This window comes from Sylvia atricapilla, chromosome 3 (assembly GCF_009819655.1).
Source record: "Sylvia atricapilla isolate bSylAtr1 chromosome 3, bSylAtr1.pri, whole genome shotgun sequence".
In the NCBI taxonomy this organism is placed as follows: Eukaryota; Metazoa; Chordata; class Aves; order Passeriformes; family Sylviidae; genus Sylvia; species Sylvia atricapilla.
In genome coordinates, this window is record NC_089142.1 from 93,580,967 (window position 1) to 93,602,314 (window position 21,348).

Below are 21,348 nucleotides of genomic sequence, written 5' to 3' on the forward strand. Positions count from 1 at the left end.
TTGGCCCTAGATTAAAAATAAAATACGTAAACTTGTTGTTCCCATTGCATTTTTGGCCACTGTAATTTAAAAATTAAAATCCCAATAAAGTATACCTTGAATAATTCATTAATCTGCTCTTACATAATTTGGGCCTTTTTTTTTTTTTTTCCCAACCCCAAATGGGCATGGCTGTCACTGTCAACAAGCATCAATCCTCAACTATTTTCACCCTGAATTCCTGTGGATGTCTAGATTATAATTTTAAAATTGTGATATCTGGGACAATGCTCTGAGAGGGTTTACAAACCAGGGTGCCCAAACTTAGCAAAAGAGGCATTCAACATCCAGAGAAAGTCCTCTGCCAGAATTTACGAGGTACCTTCAACATATATTTCCAAGATAGTTTTACATCAACAGTTTGAGAGCAGTGTCAAGAGCAGCAGCACAGCTTCTAATGTCTACATTGTCACACTGTTTTTAATTTAAAAGCGAAGAGCCATGCTACCCTTTAAGATACAATTAAAAGAGCAAATATGATTTGATTTATTAAAAGCTACTAATAAGCAAAGCCAGCCAGCTGGGCTCAGCCTACAAGAGGGGTAATGATGGATGAATTGATGGATTCATAGTTCACCTGACAACTAATCCCCGCAGCAGCAGCTATGGTGGTGGGTCTGTGGGAAGTGGTGCAATTGGGCACAAATCATCATCATCATCGTCATCGTCATTTGAATATCTACAGCAGCTCTTAGTCCTCTATCTCGCAGATCTCTGCAGATGCTTAATTAAGCCTCATGATATCCCCTCAAGGGAAGTCAATATTAGTTTACCTATAGGTAAACTGAGATACAGTAATGTGCAACTTGCTCAAGGTCACAGAGTGGGCCAGTGGCAAAGCCATGAATAAAACTCTCTAAATTTGACCCCAGCAGCCTGATTTAATTATGAAATGGTGTTCGCCTTCTGTTACCAGTTCCACACTGGAAATAGAGGTGGCAGATGCTTTTGAGAAGGAAGCAAAATGTGGGAAAAGCAAGAGGTAACAAAGTAGCAAAAGAAATTCCAACAATGTAGAACCTATGCTCCAAACAAATCAATTGGAAAATTGTTCTCTAAACGTGGAAACAAGTCTACTGGGCATCTTTTGTTGAATAAATAAAATAGTTTCCTTTACTGAGGGGAGAATTCCATCATTTTACTTGCTCCCCAAACTACCACTCTCAGCAACTAATTAATGTTAGTGGCTAGATAAGTAAACTAAACCATTGTGGTAGCATTTCTTGGATGCTTTGCATATATGCAGACAGTGAAAAAAAAACCAGATGGAGAATACTATAATGAATTGAAATGTTCTATTTAAAAACTGTTTGTCAGCTGTAGTTAAGTTGACACTGTCATCATGGCAACAAATCACAACAGTTTGTGTGTTGTGCCTCCATGCTCCAGCCTGCCTCTCTCGGAGCCGAGCTGTTGGAAGTTCTCAGCAGCCCAGTGAGTGGAACAACAAACAAGCCACTGCTGCCTCGGGCTGGAAGGAGAAAGGTCAACAGAAAACTCGGGTTTATAACAAACTGATGGTTACCCCTACTATGTTGCACCAGATTAAAAAAATAAATAAACCAATCTACATAAGCAAAACCATAAAAAGCGCCATCATGGTTCAAGGTGCTGATAACGGGCTAATGTTTTTTAGCTCAAGGTCGCTGGCTGAAGTCAAGTTTTTTCTTGATGTAACTCAAAGTCATTACAACCTCCTATTCAAATCCTGTTCTACAAACAATGCACTTTTGGTCCCTCTGCAGTTCCCAGTGGACTGGAGCCCAGGAATATTTAAAAACCAAACATTTTCAGCTGGCACTGCTTGGCACCTTTGTTGATATCCCCACGGAGGAGTGAGTGGGCACTGACATGGGGCTCCCTGAGCATCCCAGTACATATCACCCTGTTTGGGAGGTGCCCGGTCAGGATCTGCTTCTGGACTCAGTCCACTCTTATTGCAGTACAGGGGCTCCAGCCTTTAGTGCTGCCACTTTGATATTCCCCACCACTTTGCTTTGAATTTCGGGGATTTTGTTATCTATCCACAAAAGGAAAAAAACCCAAACATTTTCATACTCATAACTTATTGTCCAAATACAAAGGCAGTGAATCTGTAGAGGAGGAAAGAGAAAGTAATTTTACAAGGTGAAAAAGAATCAAACCCTTGAATCCTTTGTCTGATTAAACTTCAACCCCATCTGAAGCCCAAGTGGGGATCTCACATCACCCATTTGTAATTATGATTACACTACTATTCATTGTAGACAGTAATAACATTTGCCAGGCCTAAGATTTCTGTCATCTTCTCACAGGGCTTTTGAAACTAAGTCATGCTGCTAAAATAGCCTGCAATTCTTAACTACTTCAGATTAATTTAAATGGATTTGCATTTACATTTCCTTTACTTGTATTAGTTATGGCTATGCACAGTCAAAAACAGTAATTAATAAAGAGAAAAAAATGCAAAAGACCCAGTTTTTCTTTACATCACTGGTAACTGGCTTGAATCTAATAGAACTAATACTTGCATAAAAGAGTGGAAAATGATAGGCAAATACATCTCAAACACTCTGCTTGCTCTTAATTATTCCACTTTTTTAGGAGAGGTGAGAAAAATGTCTGCAGAACTGCCTACTCAATAGAGCATGAATAATGAAAATATCTCTACACAGCTTGCAACCTCCTATAACGATGGCTGTAGGAAAAGAGTACATTATTAAACATTGTGGCAAATGCATAGGACAATTATATCTCAGTTCCTTATTTTGCCAGATTTATGTATTTAGTTAGTTGTGATCATAGTTATTTGCAATACCTGTGGGTGCAGAATTGTTCTTTCTATTGTTTCAGTTTTTACACACGGAAGGATAGAGATTGTCACAAGGGAAAAATCAGACACTGGTTTTAGCAGCAAGGACTTGATTTATTATTGCTTCAAACAAGTTTCATGCATTAAAGATCCCTGTACAGAACATGACACGTTCTTTCTTTAAAAACAGCTACACACTTTAGGACAAGTGACATGATCCAAATGGTCTCGACTGACGTTGATGGCTATTCTAATGCAGCACAGACTGTCTTCCTGACTCAATGCATTTAACATATTTTTCAAACAGAGAGGAGAAGAATAAAGGGGAAAAATATCCAGTTAAAATGAAATCTCTGTTCTGCAAAAATTCAGTTTTCATCTCGCTTTCAGTATTGACTACTATCCCTCAGGCTAAAGAAAACATTTCTACAAACGGACACACACAACTCCTTTTATTCAGATGTGAATTTCAGCATTTGATAATCATCTGTTGAGGGTCATATCTGAAATCTGCTGATCTGAAGGGAAAATAGTCCCTCATCTTCACTTACCTTTAGATCAGGTACATATAGATGTGTTAATTATAGGAAATAAACTGTCAAGTAACACCAGTGAAGCAAAACCTCAAGTAGAAGTTTTCTCTAGGAGAAAAAGGGGGTAAAGAAAGAGGAAGACTGACAGAACTGAAGAGACACAATGGTATCACAGGGTACTGACAACACAGTGTCTTCCACTGCTCTAACACAATTCATCTTAAGAAAATCCTAAAGCACTTCATATAGAACAGCTAAGCACAATTTTAGATTTTTAACAAGGCTGAAATATTTTACAGTTAAGTACCCCCCAACAAGGCAACTCATTATGCAAATCTGGGAAAAAAAAAAAAAAAAAGCGCTAGTTTATTGTTTTACTTCCTTGCAAACATATGGAAGACAGGAACCTTTTTTTTCCATTTATTGGAAACACCAAAATGGTGTTTTCCATTTATTTTGGTTTTGGGGGTATGGAGAGAGTGATGGCAGTGGTGTAGTTATGTTATTCTGGATTTAAATGGACAGAACAACCCTCCACCCCTGAGGTTCCAATGAGTTATAGACAACTTAAATACTCGTTTTTCCTTCATCATTTGCCAACTTCTCTCCTGCTTTCCTCCCACAGTCTCAGTCTTGTTAAGACCTTTTCAAGGCTCTGATTTCCTTTCTCACCCACACATCAAGTCCTTACAGACATGAAAGGTTGCACACACCCATTTCAGATACAACTGCTCCTTTATGACCACACCTCCACTTCTTAATGCCCAGAAAAATAAACTATCTAAGAAACCAGCAGGTCATAGTGTCAGTCATCACATCAGAACTGCCATGCCGAGCTATGCTGAATTATGCACATCAAAGCAAGGAGATGGCCCATTGACCAAAGCAGCTTTCCAGGGCCCAGGTGACCACCATGGCAGAGAGACCAACATCAGCCTCTACTCAGACACCTGGCCAGCAAGGGCTGCAAGGAAACAAAGGGCTCTGCTACATGCCCACTCCCCAGTGGAGAAATTCCAGTGAATTAAGCAATTATGTCACCAATCCCCTCACCACATGTAATGGCAAGTCACAACATACCAGATAATTTTAAATCACAGGAGATTTTTTACCTTGATTTCATTTTATCCCTGCACAGACAGCCTTTGCTAAGCAACGTATCCTAAAAAAGGATATCCTAATTTCAAGGGTGAAAGCACTTAAACTGCTCTTTCCATATTGCCCCAGCTTGTCTCTTTTATTCACTTAAACCGCCCCAAAAAGCCCAGCAACTATTTCCCACCTTTAAGTGATCAAATCTGTTTCACAAGATGCTGTGATAAAGCTCAGCAGACGAGCTGCTACATCCTGACTGCTGTTCCACATGCTTTCAGTGTTAGTCTTGATCTCTACGTAGCAATTGCACATTGATGATTTTCTAGGTCTTACATTTTGCATTATGGTCTGTGCCTATTTCCCCTTAGGTTCACCATTACCTTAAGCTAGGAATGGAACGATTACTTGGCCAAGAAGTGAAGAGAGACCAGGCTAACTTACTGTCTTTTAGCATTCCTCTGAACAAATTCTTACAGATTTCCCAGGATGTTTTGGAGTGGATGACTGAGTTGACTGTTTCACTGCATTCATCCGTGGTTTTAGGAAAAGGAATGAAGACGCTGCAGGTACACAAGAGGAATACCTTTGGGAGTAAGCTTAAACACCCTGCATGTAACTCTGGCAGATTTTCTACAGTTCAATGTATTTTCACACAACAGAATGCTGAGGTTACAGGTAGAGGTGTGAAAGCAGCTGAGACCAAAACCAAAATACATTTTCAATCTTCAGCCTTTCCTACCTACAGCCAGTGATGTCTTCCCAAGTGAAAAACATGGGTATCCAATTCCCTTCCTAAGTCAAACAGGTGGGTTTCCTCTGACTAGATGAGTGTGATGCCACCAAAGTTTAGTATCTCTTTAAGGCTGAGCGAGAGAAAGAGAGGCAGGTACTGGAAGTGTTGAATTTCTCCCTTCTAAAGTAGCCCCGTGAAACAAAGGAGATGAGTCGTACCCTAGAAGGCCCTGTTTCTCTCCAGCAGCTATAAAGAGAGTATAAGATACGGTGCTCGGATATAGAAGTTTACACTAGAGATGTCTAAACTTAGATGAAATTAATCTCATCGTAGGAGTTTTTCCAAGGACTTGAAAGAGGAGGGGATTTCATCAAAGAGCTATTTCAAGATAACTGTCATAGTCAAAAAAAGGAAATAATTCACTTAGCTATGGCCAGCTTTAAGTTGGGCTCATTTCTCCTTAGGAAAATTGGTTTAAACACCACATTCAGAGTTATTTCACTCTATCTGTTTGCAGGAACACAGAAAGTGGGTCAGAACAGAAGATGAATCTGAGGAATTTTCCTCTTTGTTCTTGATTTTACAAGTGAGTGACTCTCGGGTCCCATTCACAGTCCCTTAATCTGCCTGTCTCTCCAGCAGTCCCTTCATAAAAGCAACAGACTTCACCGGGACTTCAACAATTACACATATTTTTAACTATCATACACCTTGCACCAAGGAATCTAGAATATCAGATATTAATATTTTTCTTCTAACCTTCTTTTTCCTTCTGCTGCTCCCTGACATACTTCCAAAAAGGTTCTAGTGGGACAAACTGTCTTTTTGCTTTTCTTACTTTTTCAAGGAAGGCAAAGGAAAAAAAGGTCATTCCCCAGTTTACATTTGTTGTTGAGCCCCGTTAAGCTTTAAGAAAACTTTTTCATTAACCACAGTGTGTCCACTTAGCTTGGTGGAGCTCATGGTGAGCATTGAGTTGAAGGTCTTACACACAACTGTCCAGGTGCTGTTGGTGATTATGGATAAAACCACAGACACTGGAGACCAAAGGGACAGAGGAAGGCAAAGGTGCCTCCACAAAAAATGCAAAGGGAGGGGCTTTTCTTGTAAGAAGTGATTTAAACATAGCTGAAGATACTCATACAGGTGTGGTTAGGCTCTAACTGAGCTGGATTATACTGACATTTATTAATACAATTTAAAGGCTTCAGGTAATAGGCTTGAACTCTTTTGGCTTTATACAGGGCATATAAGAGATTGACATACCAGCACAATACTCTCAACTTTCCCATTTCCTTTCCTGACATTTCTCTTTGACCACTGTCAAGCTAACATTTGCATCTTGAGAGAGAAAGAAATAAAAAACCCAAACATTCATACATGGCAAAGGATCCTCCACTTACTTACCTCTTGTTGTTCTCTTACTGTTACTCTGTCCCTGTCACTGGAAGGCAGCGGCCAGAGAGGCCAGGCAGGTGCATTTCTGTGTGCAGCTGAAATGATGCTTCGTGCTGCCAGCAAGTTATGATCAATGTAACAGTCAATACACTCCAGTCTAGAGGACAAAGACTGGACAGACACACTGAGAAATGGGCTCATCCACAAACTTTCTTGCCTCTCCTGATCCTCTTTCACCCCTCTACTCATTTCTCTAGCAGGCAAACATTAACACACTTAATGTCAGGTATGTATTTGTGAAGGAAAAAGGACTATTTATCTGACAGGCATGTAAGGAAAGAGAAACAGACCTGAGAAGAGAGTGGCAGAAGAGAAAATTTAAAGCTAATAACGGAAATAGGCAAGACAAGGAAAGAGCTCATGTGTTCAAAGCAGTAAGAATTCATTATGCTGAAGTTACAGGTAAACTTCAATAGCTCAGCATTGTTCTGACAGTGTAAGAGAAACAACCACCAGCACATAACCAGCCAAAACAGGGATAGGTTTTTTCTGTATCATCAGAGTCATGTAGAATAACCAGAGAAACCAGTAAAATCTGACATATCAATTTGATGCAGAGAAAATTAATTAATATGTAGTAATAGTATCTGAAAAAAGGGCCCCAAACACAATTCAAGGCCCACTGTTTGGCTGATTAATTGTTTTGTTTCCTGTATATGGCAGGAATTTTTAATTTTTAACATCCTTTAATAGTCTAATTTGAGGAAGCAATGGAAATCCAGTGAGTCAAATTTCACTTGTGTTTTCAAAAATCCAAAGCACCCCACTAATCTTTAAAACAAAAAAAAAAAAACAAATAAAAAAGTCTTTAAAAATCCCCAAAATAAAACCAACAACTTTGCAATTTTAACCAAGATCCTGATCTACTCCTCTATTGCAAACATGATTGAAATAGGATCGAACATCAACAAAACTCACGTATCTTCCACATTTTTGACTGCATCCAACAGAATTTAGAAGTTTTCCCTGGCTTTGGCAGCAACAAAACTTTTTTAGATGCATCAGCAAGCTGGGATACTTCACCTAATGTCCAATACTGTAGGTGTGAATACTCATGAAATAGAACATCTGTTTATTCACAAGGCAAAAATTATGTAATTGTGCCACTGACCTTGGTGGACTCACCTCCCTTCAGGTTTCCAGTGAACTCAGGTAAATTGTTCTTTGTCCAAGAATATTGCATCAGCCTTAGCACAAAGGTTTTTTGGGACCTTAGAAACTGTGAAGTCATGGCAGAACAACACCTAGATGATTTAGTTTTTTAATGCAGTTTAGGCAAAGTATAATTGAATCTCTGCCTCTTGCTTGCAGATTGTTTACTGGTGAAAATTACAACAAGAGACACAGACACAAAGACCATGACAAGGGTAAACTTTTAGATTACAGAATATTCTGAGTTAGAAGGAAACCACAAGGATTATCTAGCCCAACTCTAAAGTGACTGGCCCCCATGGGGAGCCCATGACCTGGGTGTTAATAGCACCATGCTCCAAACAACTGAGCTAAACAAGCCAAGCTCATTTAGGTAAAAAAGCTGGAGCATTCTGAGGTCCTTAGGAATGAATCTCCTATTCCATTCATGTATTTATGACACCTTCAAAGCATTCTACACTTCAGGGAAAAAAAAATTAAAAATATTGAACTGTTCTTTGCAGAAATTAGCCTTTCATTCCTTTTGGCCAACAACAAATTGTCAGGGTGTTCAAGCCCCAGAGACTGAACTAATCCCCAAAGACTAGGTGACATTCATCAAAATATTTCCTAACAAAATGTATTAGAACCCACTTAGAAAATAACCAGAGCTGTCTAATTTCCCAGAACTGACTAGAGGCTTGATTTTGTTCACAGCTACACTGGAGTAATTCTAGAATAACTTAATTAATGACATTGAATTACTCAAATTCTCACAGCAGCATGTCTGGAAGGTGAATTTAGTTGTGGGGACAACAGATTATGAGGACTTGGGGTGCAAGCTCCAAGCCCCAAATACCCATCTCACTTAGAAGTGCTGCCTTGCTTCCTCAGCACTGTGCTGGGGTTTGGACAGCGACCACCAGAACAGATTTCTTTCTGTAATTTCTTGGTTTTGTGGGTATCAGGTATAAATATCCACCTACAAACAGAGGGTAGCCCTGAAGCTGCAGCAAAGTACAGCAGTGCTTGGACGGAGGAGAAGTCAGCCCAAAGAGTCTCAAAAGGCATCTTGGCAGCTGCTTTCCCAGCAAAAGGAGCAGGGCACAGCTTGCAGTCCAGCCCACGTGTTAAATGAGCTCCCAGTGCACTGTCATTGTTATTAGCTAGGGGTAGATGGAAGGCTTCTAAAGGGACAAGCTTCTAAAATACACTGCTGAATTAAAAACCAACCACCAATAAAGTAGCGCCTGCAAAGAACCATAGAGACACAAAATTTCAAGAAAAATCATCTCTCTCCCTCCTTGTACAGAGAAAACAAAACCATCCATACATCATCACTAGACCAGCCGTAATCAGACACATTTGTTTTTTAATGGACATTTTTCTTTTCAGAAAGATGTTAATAGATCTGCTAAAATTATGAAAGATGTCTATCAGTTGGAAAGGACAAACACATGCAGTATAGTTTCTGCTAATCTGTCTGGAAAGGGAGTGAAAAACAATAGATGTATTTAAATTTGTAGAGGCTTAGATATAATCATTTTTTGGTAACATCATATAGTCTTTTGTCTTTGGAACACAATGGGAAAAAAACACAATTCCAATGTTAAAGGCAGGTCCCACAATACGGAGCTGATTTTGAATCCAGTCTGTCCTACATTTCATATGCACATTTGGGTCATAAAAATCTCATTTATATATACTGTTCCCCTATTCTTGGCCATCTCTCCATTATAACGTGACTGTATAAACTAATATACAAAACCCATTTGTAAGACCTATGCCAGGACACACTCTATGGCCCTCAAGAGATCCCTTACTGTTCATGGTTTGTCCTAGAGAACTGGAAGTTAGAGTCTTTGTTCTATTTGGAAGGTCTGTTGACTAAATACATTTCTAAAGCTACTTCTATTTCAAGGGAACCCCAAGCTCACTAAACCTTGTTTTTTTCTCCCACCTAGAAGTTGATCAGCAAGTCTTTGCCTTTGAAGAAGTGCAGAGGGCAAAACCAAGTGCAAGAGCAAACTAGGAAGCATAAAAAAGACTAATAATTTTCCATTAAAAGAGATGATGACAGCTCCTTAGAACAAGGGCCAGAAGACTCTGTAATAGGCATTTATTTAGCTGTAGTGCTAAAATGGCCAAATTCTGCAACAAATTCTTTCCACATTTGGACTGGAATACAATGCTAAATTATTGCATAGAAATAAGATGGGAAACAAACCTTATCTCCCCAAATGCATCAGTAAATGTATAACTTATCTTAGAGGAATATATAACTTATCTTAGAGGAAATATCAGCAAAAATAAGCAAACAAGAAAAAAAAACGCTTGCCTTTATCTTCTTCACAGAAGCAGAATTTGCATTACTGCAACAGGAGCAGAGGTTTAAATACAATATCCTAAGGGGACTTAAGGTCTTCTTCCTAATGTAGATTACCGTATAATGCAGAGATCACCTTGTGGGTGCTTTGCTTCTCTTTGAAAGCCACAGATGCCATTTCTCCTCCCTTTCACAATCATTAGGCTGGAGCAGCTACAGCAAGTGCTCATTTGGAAGCACTTTATTAGGAAACCATGTCGGGTACTGTTATCTACCATTTCAAGCAGCCTAGCAGTGGGAAATGAGATCTTCCAGCTGCAGGATACCTACCAGTTACCCACAGCCCACCCTGCAGAACTTCTCAGATCATATCAGAGAAAACCCTGGACAAGTCAGCGGTCCAAGTCATTTCTGTATCCTCTAGCTTTCTCGTCTCTCAGGCACATTTACAAACTCATTTTCCAACTCCCATTTCCTCCCTATATTTAAAGATTCTTTTCCACATAAGACTAATAGTTTCCTTTATGTACGTGCAGATCATATGCCCACCCCCCTACCCCCCGTAACAAAAATACATTGGGGGTTGCAATAAAGGTATATATGCAAGCTAATAAAAGCAGTCAGAGGTGGAAAAACAAGGGACACAATGAAACTCTTTCTGACACAGGTGCTTGCCCAGCCAGGAACCCATTAGCACCTTGTCACAAAGGCCCCTAAGCACACAGAAATATAAATTTGAAAGTCATAAAAACCAATGGACACACACAATTAAGTGACCAATGAAAAGCTGTCATCTTCTCTCCTTCTCTGGAATACAGCCAGAAACAACCGGTAGGAAGGAAAAGAAATTTGGAAATAGCTCAGCCTGAACTTTTAATTTTTACTGGCAGGAAGGAAAAGCTTAACCAAAAAACAACCAACCAAAAAACCCCCGAAAACCCAAAACTACAATATGCAGCAAAAGGGTGAGAGAGAGGAGGAGTGGTTTGCAGCAATATTTCCATTAATTTTATGAGACTTACAAAATCTGAAGCCTGGTAGTGACTACTGATTTTGTAGGCTCTAGGGGCAGGTATACTGAGCATCTCCTTACTTTTCCATACAGAGCAAGTTACAAAGTGTCTGACAAAGAACCCAGTGTCTCTGCTTCCACCCTCCCAGCCTCCCCTAGTTGACTTCAACTGCTGTGGCTACGACTACCATTGTTCAACTATGATTTCTGTACCTCAGTTTTCCTATTTCTCCACTTCAGTCACTGCACAACACATCACAAGTCTTCTACCTTCAAATCCAAAGCTTCACCATGGCATGAAAACTACTTAAACCTTGGCTGTCAAACTTGACACGTAGTGATCTTAATGCTTTATCTAACTAAAACTCAGTTCTGCTGCGCTTCTCGAGCCAAACATCTCTGGTCATAACTCGTAATCTTTGTCTGCAATATCCATTCAAAATCTGTTTAAAACTTGTTTATCCTTTCTAGGATTCTACTAGGAGTCCACCCATTTGTAACTTCATACCATAAGCCTTTAATTATGCAAAAGAAAAAAGCCTGCATGAGAAATCAACACACCCACTCTAACCAACACACCTTTCCCCACCCTGTTTGTCTTGATTATACATACTTAGGTGGGAAACTGTTAATTATCACCAATTATGGAGCAATTGTCCTTGCTGTACAACTCCATCATATTAAAGATTGCACAAATACTGTAAAATAAGATGGTCCTTGATGTAAAAAGCTTTTGGCAATTTGGAGAGGACTCTCCAGGTATTTGCTGCCCAAGACACCTCTCTGGAATCCCTTTCCTGTTCACCATACAACAAACAGGGGAAAACCTCAAGAGAAAACAGGCCTCTAAAAGTAAATGTCAAACATACTTAGAAACACCTTTTGACACTGATTCTAAAATAAAAGGTTGGACCAGCTCAGTGATTTTCATAGGATCCACAGTTTCTCCCCCTACACTGTTCATTGCACAGTCACTGCAGAGCACAAAAAAAGACTTGGAAAACAGATCTGACAGGCACTTGGAAATACCCCTGTTTTCAGGGCTTAAGAGAATTAAGGGCCTGACTCTTCCACTAGCACAAATCAGAAATAAATGCAGAGAGTCACCTGACATTATGCTGCTGTAGAACACGTACGCAGCCAGAATGTTTTGCTTGCTTCAGTGGAATAACTCCAGTGACACGTGCGGATTGACATGCAAATAAACCTCTTGAAATTGCACCAAGAGAGGTGGAGAGAGAAAGACAATCTTGATTAAAATTTTTTGAAGGACACTACTATGAGGTTCTTAGTTATGATCAGCTCAACATAAATTATCATATAACCCATTTTCAATGAGAATGTAATATGAGCTAAATTTTACACTGATTTATAGCTTATGAAAGCTTCACTGAAAACCTAGCTTGTTTCACAAGTCCAGGTCAGTGCAGAATTTAAGTTTGTTTTCTTTCATTAAACAGCTACGATTGCACATTAGGGGTGGAAGGTCATAGAAATAGCAAGAAGAGGACTTTAAAAAAAAAAATCATCCCATGTAAGGAAAAGATTAATCCCCTGTGCGAAGTCAACCTGTGTTCAATTTGTCCTGAATCTACGGCAATGATGCCATCATTTCAAAGATGATGATGTAGATTTTGACAAGAAATACGATAATACAAGTTATGTCTCAGGTGTCTGCCTTATATTCGCAGATTCTTGATTCCTCTTTTCAGACAAAAGGCCCCTACCTGCATCAAGTCCCTATTTAGTTTGGCAGTCTGCAAAGAGCAGGTGGTGCCCTATCTTAGACAGCAATGACAAATGCTTTTTTCTCTTCCTTTTCTAACCTGCTTCAGAAGTGCTGTGAAATCTCCTGCTAAAAACCACACAGACTCTAGCAGAGTCCACGTTCTGGTCACTGTTGCAGTGTACAGCCAGAGAAACAGCAGAAAGTTTGATTTATTTGACTAGTGTAAATGAGATCAGAGTCAAAGCTCAGAGCTGAGACTGTATAACAGGAACAAGCAACTTCCAAAATTGATTATCACAAGACTGTCCCATACAAAAAGAGAGTCACACATAGGGATTTGGATATTTGAAGGGATTTGGGGTTTGTCTGTAGATTTGGGGGTTTTAAAATTATCATTACATGTCATTAATCTGTTCAGACATTATCTCCCTTTAATTTTCCTTGTTGCTTTTAATAGTCTATTTCAGGATATCGGCAAAGTATCTCTCTTCTTTCGTATTAGCTCCGCTCATGCAATCCTTACAGCTCAAAGACTCGTGTGATTAATAGCTCTGCCAGCAATTCCTATTTAAAAACTTTTCCTATTTTATCTCTTTTTACCCTGTCCCTGATTTTCCTCAACTCGCTGTGCAGAATGCCCACTGCCTGTGCCTTCATGCAACCCAAAAACTTTGCAACTTTATTTCTCACTATTCCTTTTCCATTTGAAGATGGTCCTGTTGACTTTGACTGGATAGTAGCCAACAAATTTAAAAGCACAATCCTACACGCAGCTAAGTGCCCACTGTTGATGTAGGCCAAAAGCAGTCATTTGGCACCTTTGAATGAGCTCAGCACCTTTGCAGGATGGTATCAATGTGTTTCAGCTTGCTAAGCTACGTTTTGCCCATGCCCCTGTTTCTCAGTCAGAAGTCAGCAATACCTTCTAGTCTTGGATTTCAAGAAAACAGAGAAAGGTATTTAAACAAGATCACACAGGACGTGTCACCGAGCAGGCAGTACAGGTTCCATATTGCAATCCTCCCAGGCGAGCGCTGGAAGTGTAAGTTACATCCTCAAAATTATTCTGTCATCCCCTTGACAATTTAATTTTTTTTTTTTTTTAATACATCTACTGCTTCTAGGCTCTGTTTAGGTAGCCATGTCCTCTCAATATCTCATTCAGGTGCAGCACAGAAAAGTCTAACAAACCTGGGCTGGCAGCCAAGCTTGCCAGTGACTGACGCTCGCTTAACTGAGCAAAGATTTGCTCTCCTCCAAGCAGGAGCCTGACTACAGAAGGACCAGCAGTGACAGCGAGGGTGCAGGCTTGCATCCTAACAGCACAGGCTCCAGCTTGTGCTCAGGCAAGTGGAACCAGCACTTAAGCTGAATGCTAAAAGGCTCCAATCTTCTGCTTCTTTCCAATTCACCTCCTCTACTGGAGCCCAGGAGTTTTTAGTAAGAGCAGCACATTAGGGGAGTTACATCGCTAATCTGGGCATAATTTTAAACTCAGTGAAAGGTGGTTTAAATACTGAAGGAGGAGCAAAGTAAAGGGAGGCACAGGAGAGAGGAGACAGAGAAGCATGATTCGCTTAGAATACATTTAAAAATATATATTCTTGCCGGTAAATGATAGAAATAAATCAGTAGTATGAAGTCACTGGTAGCTGGATTTGAAACAGAGTTTATGACCATTTGCTAAGGGGCCAACAGAAAGCATAAGCAAAACTAATAAAAATAGAGCTTCCATGAGCAAATAGAATGTTCAGCTGTTAGAACAAAGTCTTTGATTTAAATGAAATTACACTTCTCCAAACACAGACTACAGGTGAATTTTATCAAAATCTCTGCCCCAGAGGTTTTACTCTCTAACCAGTCAAAGACTGGGGCATGTGTATGAGGGCAAGTAACAGAAGCAAAGATGTGTAAGTGAAGTCTGTACCCAGACTTGCCTAAATTTCCTTGCCTCACTTTAAAAAAAAAAAAAAAAAAAAAATCTTGACTTCCATGGAGGGCAACTGAAGGATTACAGCTTTCATGTAAGGAATTCAACAATTAAGAATCGTCCCCCAATCTCTCTCTCTTTTGTTTGTTTTTAATCTACCTTTTTTTTCAAGTGATGAAAGATTTTGTTGAATGGGGGTAATTATATAAGCTAAAACACTATAATGGTACAGGTGGACTACAAGACTGAAGAAGAAAAGGCAGAGTTGGTCTCATGCATATGATTTCATCAGTATGCACACAGTTTTGGAATCCAGCCTCTGATGCTTTTCTGTCTTTGAAAAGTTGCTGGCTATACCCTGTTTACCAAACACATTAGCAATGTACTGGTCAAAGAACATATTTTTACACATCTAGTGTCCTGATGTAGTGCAAGAACCACTGTACCAAGCTGTGAACAGCAATGAAGTTAGCCTAGCCTGTGGACTGAGATAACCCCTCAAACTTTTCATCTCTTAAAACGTTGGTTTACATTTCAATTAGGTCACATGCAAAATTCATTTGGTCATGTCAATCTACAGATGACATAGCTTGATCACAAAAATCATCACAGAGCTAAGTACAACTGGTAATCTCAACAGCAGGGAAAAGATGCTCTAAATTAGAAATGCGTGGGTGGGTTATGCATCTCTACTATCTGTTTTCAGTAATCCATCCACTATGCATTTTTTTTTTCCCCATACATTATTCCTAAGTAAATATAAAACTGAAAATAAAAATAGCCCAGCTGAGGTACTCAAAGAAATAAACATTAGTTGGAATGTGAAGGACAAACAGGAACAAAAGTAAAGCCTTCTGAAAGAAAGGTCTTGTAGTCCATAAACATAGAAGCACAGTATCATTTAGACTTGAAGATTGAGTCCAACCATAAACCCAGCAGTACAAAGTCCACCACTAAATCATGTCCCTCAGTGCCACAACACACAAGAGATCCTCTGGCCAGGTCTCTCCTCTGTCTTTCAGGAGGCTCAGAACAGAAGATCACCAAGAACTCTGTCACCATGGCTTTTTTTTTTTTCTTCCTCCCTTTCTCTCTCTGGGATTTTTTGAACGTGGATCTTATAATTGAAAGCCAGTGGATTAAGCATAACACATCAAACCACTGTTAACACCCAGTCTCCCGCAAGGCTGAATCCTAACAACTCTGTTTTCTGCCTACAGTATGTGCAAGCAAGTGGAACCACCACATGCACTGCATGCTAAAGGCCACAGCCTTTGTCTTCTCCAAGTTCTGTCTATTTCAGAGGCTAACATGCTGCAATTAGTCTAATTAATGTGAAACAATGAGCTGTGTTACCACTTATCAAATTGATTGTTCCCCTATCAAAACAAAACAGGCTGGCTTTTTGATGTAATTTCAAGAGATGATTTGAAATGTCATGTTGCTGCAAGCCAATTACCTTATGACTGGAGTCACGGTCAACAGAATACATAATTAGCACGAGTTTGGGAAGGCTGCTTACCGCTAGTATGCTAATTAACTGTCTTTTGTCATAAAACAAAAAGGTTGTAGCTAGAGTTGTGAAATAGGTCTTTTTTTATTTACATTTCTTTGTGCTTATCAACGTGAGGCATGACAATGCAAAAGAATGGAAAATTTTAATTCCACTCCTTCAAATTAATAGCGAGCTGCAAGGTCAGGCACAGCGACGGACCGCGAGCAGCGCTGGGCTCTGCCGTGTGCGATGCACGGGCTGCACCCCCTGCCCAGGACAGGCCAAAATCAACCATCCAGTGAGCCTCAAACCAAAGAGCCACCCAGCAGCACCTAGGGAACAACTAACAGGCATGTGATGGGTTCCAGATGCTCCTTTCCATAAAGGAGGAGAGGAGCGGTGACAGCTGAGCGTGCTGTCTGCCATCCCACCCCACCTCCAAAAGCGCCCTGCAGAAAGCTGGAAACATTGAACTACAAACAAGTGCCATTATTACTTCTGCTTCAGCCTGGTGCTCACAGAACACTTAACAAGGGTGTGCAGGATAGCAAACAAACCCTGCCTGTAAGTAAAAAGCTTCATAACTCAGCTGCTGCCACCTCCTCTCTGTTGCCTCATTTGTGTGATAAATTTTTGTATTCCTCAGGCATTCGTTAAAGATTTGATCCTGCACGGCGCTGGGTGCCCTCTATACCTATAGGCTTCAGGGGGAGCTGAGCAGCTCATTACTTTGCAGGATAAAGATCTACCAGAAAGAATCCAAACTTTAAAAGCTGGCTGTCAGCAGCTCCCACTCTGCCCTCCCTCATCCCAGCGCCGCTCCACGCGCCATCACACAAGGGAAACGGAGGGCAGAAATTAGCTTAGTGAATCATCGCTAATTCCTACCAATTTAAATTCTGGTTTTCTTTTTCCTGCCTATAATTCGGCACTTTATTTAAGGTTTTGCTTGGCCTGAGCGAGTCCCGAGAGCAAGGTCTGGAATTGCTGGAAGTTTTAATGATGCTGTTTCGCTAACAGCTGCTGACTTACGAATCCTCCTATTTGTCGTAAAAACGATTTTGTTTCTCTGTGCATGCTTGGTTTGAACCACTACAGAGATAATTCTTGTGCTTCTTGATAGCCCTTAAAAGCAAGAGAGATGTGCAAATCACTCTCGTATAGAGAGGAGAAATTAAGTGTTCAAAATCTAGATCAAAAAGTTGTCAAGCTGGCCTTTTCTGAAGACTTCATTTAAATTCAAACCCAGTCACCTCCAGGTTTGCACAAAGAGTCATAAAGTTTCAAGTCCAGAAATCACATAGAGTGGATAACCCTTAAAATCATGATATGAAATCAGTAGGCATTCCTAAATTATTTTTCTGATTTCTCTTTCAATCCAAGTAAAACTCAAAGTGTAATGAAATAAGGTATGCGTGCAGGAAGGCTAAATTTTTATCTCAGATGATGAAACCTATAATGAACAGGAAAACACTAATTTCTTCTGGTGCTGTCATTTACTAGAATCAACATCATCCTTCCTGTCTTTATTCAGCAGAGAAAACAAAGCTAATCCCAATTTCTAAAGAGCTGGCTAATAAAGGAGTCAAGGGATCATTAGTCTAATTAACTCATTCCTGTTTTCAGTTTACATTTCATTATGCTATTACACTCTTTGAAATGTCAATTTTTAAATACCATAGAAAACTGTTTAACATATAGACATTATGTTCAACAAATCTGGAGACATATAGAACAGTTACTCAATATTAGTAACTTAATAGTATCCTGGTATGCAACTCAATATCTCTCAGCCAAAGCATTATTGTAAACTTCATTTATTGATATAAAAATCAGGGAAGTGTTTCAGTGACACTTGGCCCCTTGCTTAATGGCAGTGCTTTCACTACCTGAGTATTTCATAATAGATAGGTAGATGTCCTTGCATCCACTTTTGGTAATCAGACCATTTTATTCTGAACAAAAATAAATCAGGATATAAAGCTACAACTTCCTGCCAGGTTTCTTTTTTTCTTCTCTTTATTGGGTGTCCTTCTATAGCTTAACGCAATGAGTCACTTACTGCACTTTAAGTCAATTTTTAAATTGATTTAATGAGTCATCAAGTAATTTACCGTCTTTTAAGTCAATTTTTAAATAAACACAACTTCTGTTAAATTGATGGTAAGTTCTGTAATCAGCTGTTTGGAAACAATCAACCTCAGTTAACAGCATGGGCTTTACTGCTATGCTTGCACAGGAAAGTGCAAATTCCATAAAACAATTAAATCAATGTTATAGCTGAAATATTACGTAATGATACGTGTGTGCACACTAAAGCAAATAGGAAGGAAGCAAGCCTGTGAGCACACACACACACCAGCAGACATCTGTCTGTCTGTACTTCTGAACATCTCATGTGCACTGGCTTCCTTCCTACTGGGAGAACACAGCCCTTGCTTAGCATTCAACACAGTAAACCACTAAACCTATGTAACACTACACATGACTTGTCCCCACACATCTCTGAATTGCTCACATGCTTAAATTAGACACACATCACAAACTCTGGGACCACAGCCTGAAGGATGAAGACGTTTTGCCAGTATGCTTCTCCACACTGAAATATCCGCAGGAGTTCAGGATACCCCACCAACTAAGGCACAACTGGCACTATCTCTTTGGTATCCTCTTTGCTAAATGACCCTTACGTATGTGAGAGCCTTTTCTGGTGTGTCTGAGATCCATCAAACCCTTTTTTAAAACCTCCTGATATCACCTGGAACTACAGCAGAAAGCTCACTAGCTAATTTCCCTGGCTATTTTAATGTCAGAGAACTGGAATTTTGTCTTCTGACTAGCCAGGACCCTGCCAAGACCTCTACAGCACTTACACAACACTCTCAAACTGTGACAGTGTACTGATACAAGTTCAGCTGCTCTGGGCTGGAGGTGCTACAGAAAGGATGATAAGTTAGTTTTAACATCCACCTGTGCAGTCTATTGCAGGGAAAAAAAGTCATTGCTGGTTCCTAGCAAACAGAACGTGAGAATAGATGTGACACCGGCTGAGGGAAACCACACAGCTACTCACGGTCACTGTTTTTGTAGCTGTCCTTGCACTGGAAGAAACAAAGGTGCAGCTTTACACACAGAAGTTTGGAAAGTATGTCTGAGAAGAGGGGTTTGCATTGGAAATCTCTGGCCTGGTGAGACACACAACTGCAACTCCAGATGAGAGAGGGATTAAGAGACATTTATCAGAACTTGAAACTGAGGGGAAGCTTGAGCAGTGGCAACCATGTGAACCATGGAATCCATGCAATGTGGTTTTGGCATCACAATATGGGGATCTCAGATCTGCAGGAAGCAAGAAGTATGTTCCCATTCTGCTTCTTGTCACCAGCAATAATACACTTGAGGAAAAAAAATGCCTTTAAAAAGATGTAAAGGAAGACCATGAGTGGAATAATTTTAATGGCTAAGCAAGGATTAAACTATGTCCGTTAATTAATGCATTTTGAGAAAGCTAATGAAAAATAACATATCTATCAGTTGAAAATGTAGTACATATATCTTTAATATCATCTCTGCTTTTAGGAGGATTGAATCCAGATAGGAACTGTGGCTAACAAGGTACCTGATAATGCTCCTGGAATAAGAGGTGAGCAGTAGCTCTCATTAATTCATGTTCTCAGTGTTATTTGGCTCCATGGGCTGCCCCAATGTGATCTAACAGGATGTGGCATGCCAGAATGCATCACAACATGTTTGGAATTGTAAAAGCACACAGACCCTCAACAACTAAGCTTCCCTGCAACCCCTGGTACGGAGTTCAGCATTCCTGATCAGGCACTGTCTCAGCTTTATTATCAACATGTTATACCTCCCACTACTTGTTCAATGAGTATTTTCTCTCATCTGTTTTCTAAACCAGCCAAAGGAGGTCAATGCACCTTAATTTAAAAACAAAAGCACAGAATGATGCTTCACTCTTTGACTTGCTGGGATTTTTTTTATTCTCTTCCCCTCCATGTATTTTTACGTGGTATCACCTAAACCTAGCACTGCCGAGAGAATACTGAGGCGATTAGGAGATACGCACAGTTATTTTAGCAAATCCCTTAAAAAAAATAAAATAATTGAACTTGAAAGAAGCCTGAAACATGAGAGCAAAAGCGAGTATGAAAGAAGGAGCTATGGCACCGTACGCCCCATCTAACAAGGTATTGAGCACCGAAGCCCAGGGGACTCTTGGTACTCTCGCTGTGAAGATTAGACAAGAGCACTCGCGCAGGACACAGCAGGAATATGAAGGGACATGAAGTGAGCAATCCCAGCAGACAGCCTGTTGAAATGTCAGTCAGGCACTCTGCCTCCACCACCTTTCACAGAGCTAAACATCTCTTTATGTCAGAACAAATTGGGCAATCCTCAAATCTTTTTTTCCTCTCCCCTGACTTCAATGCGGCGCCGAGCGCGGGGAAGGAGCGCGGGAGGGAGCGCGTACAGACAGTTCACTTCAGTTCACATGAAAGCGCCCTGACACGCTACAAGGCTGAATACTGATATTGGCAACTCTTACAATCTTATCAGAGAGGCAGGAGCAGCAGCAGCCGCCGTGCTGCAGACCTTCCCCCTTTCCAATTACGCCGGGTGCCTGTTCCCTTCCCAAGCATCCCGCAACGTCCTTTGAAAGTAAACTCCTGGGCTTGATCAAAGGCCACAAAAGCAAACACGCCGTTTCTGTATTTATGAGCATATTTACTTCTGTCATCTTTTTCTTGTTTTCACTCCTACCTTCCCTCGCCAGTCCATTAAGGAAGTCTAATTTTAACCAACATCTAGCACAGTGCTCAAATGCAGAATGGTGAGTAACCGCAATCCTATTTTAAATTATTTGCTTTTACTTACAAAATTCTGTACAGGGTATCTGGTTGGGGTTTTTTACTAAAAAAGCATACACGGAAGTTATTTTTGCAGGAGAACAACAGTACAGAAACCTTCCCACTGACTTCTGTCAATGTTAGAGAGGTCTTCGTATGATTGTATAGAGATACGTGAATTAATGTGATTGATTTTTAAATTTGATTCAAC

General features: G+C 40.1%; 1 protein-coding gene and 1 long non-coding RNA gene across 20 annotated transcripts in view; both read right to left on the bottom strand.

Annotated features, from left to right (window-relative positions):
• Positions 1-21,348, bottom strand: part of ESRRG (estrogen related receptor gamma) — a 392,895-nt gene that overhangs the window by 193,392 nt on the left and 178,155 nt on the right. The window lies entirely within an intron of this gene.
• The window catches only part of LOC136359514 (uncharacterized), a 32,589-nt gene that overhangs the window by 10,944 nt on the left and 297 nt on the right, over positions 1-21,348 (bottom strand). The gene's annotated exons all lie outside the window — the stretch shown is intronic.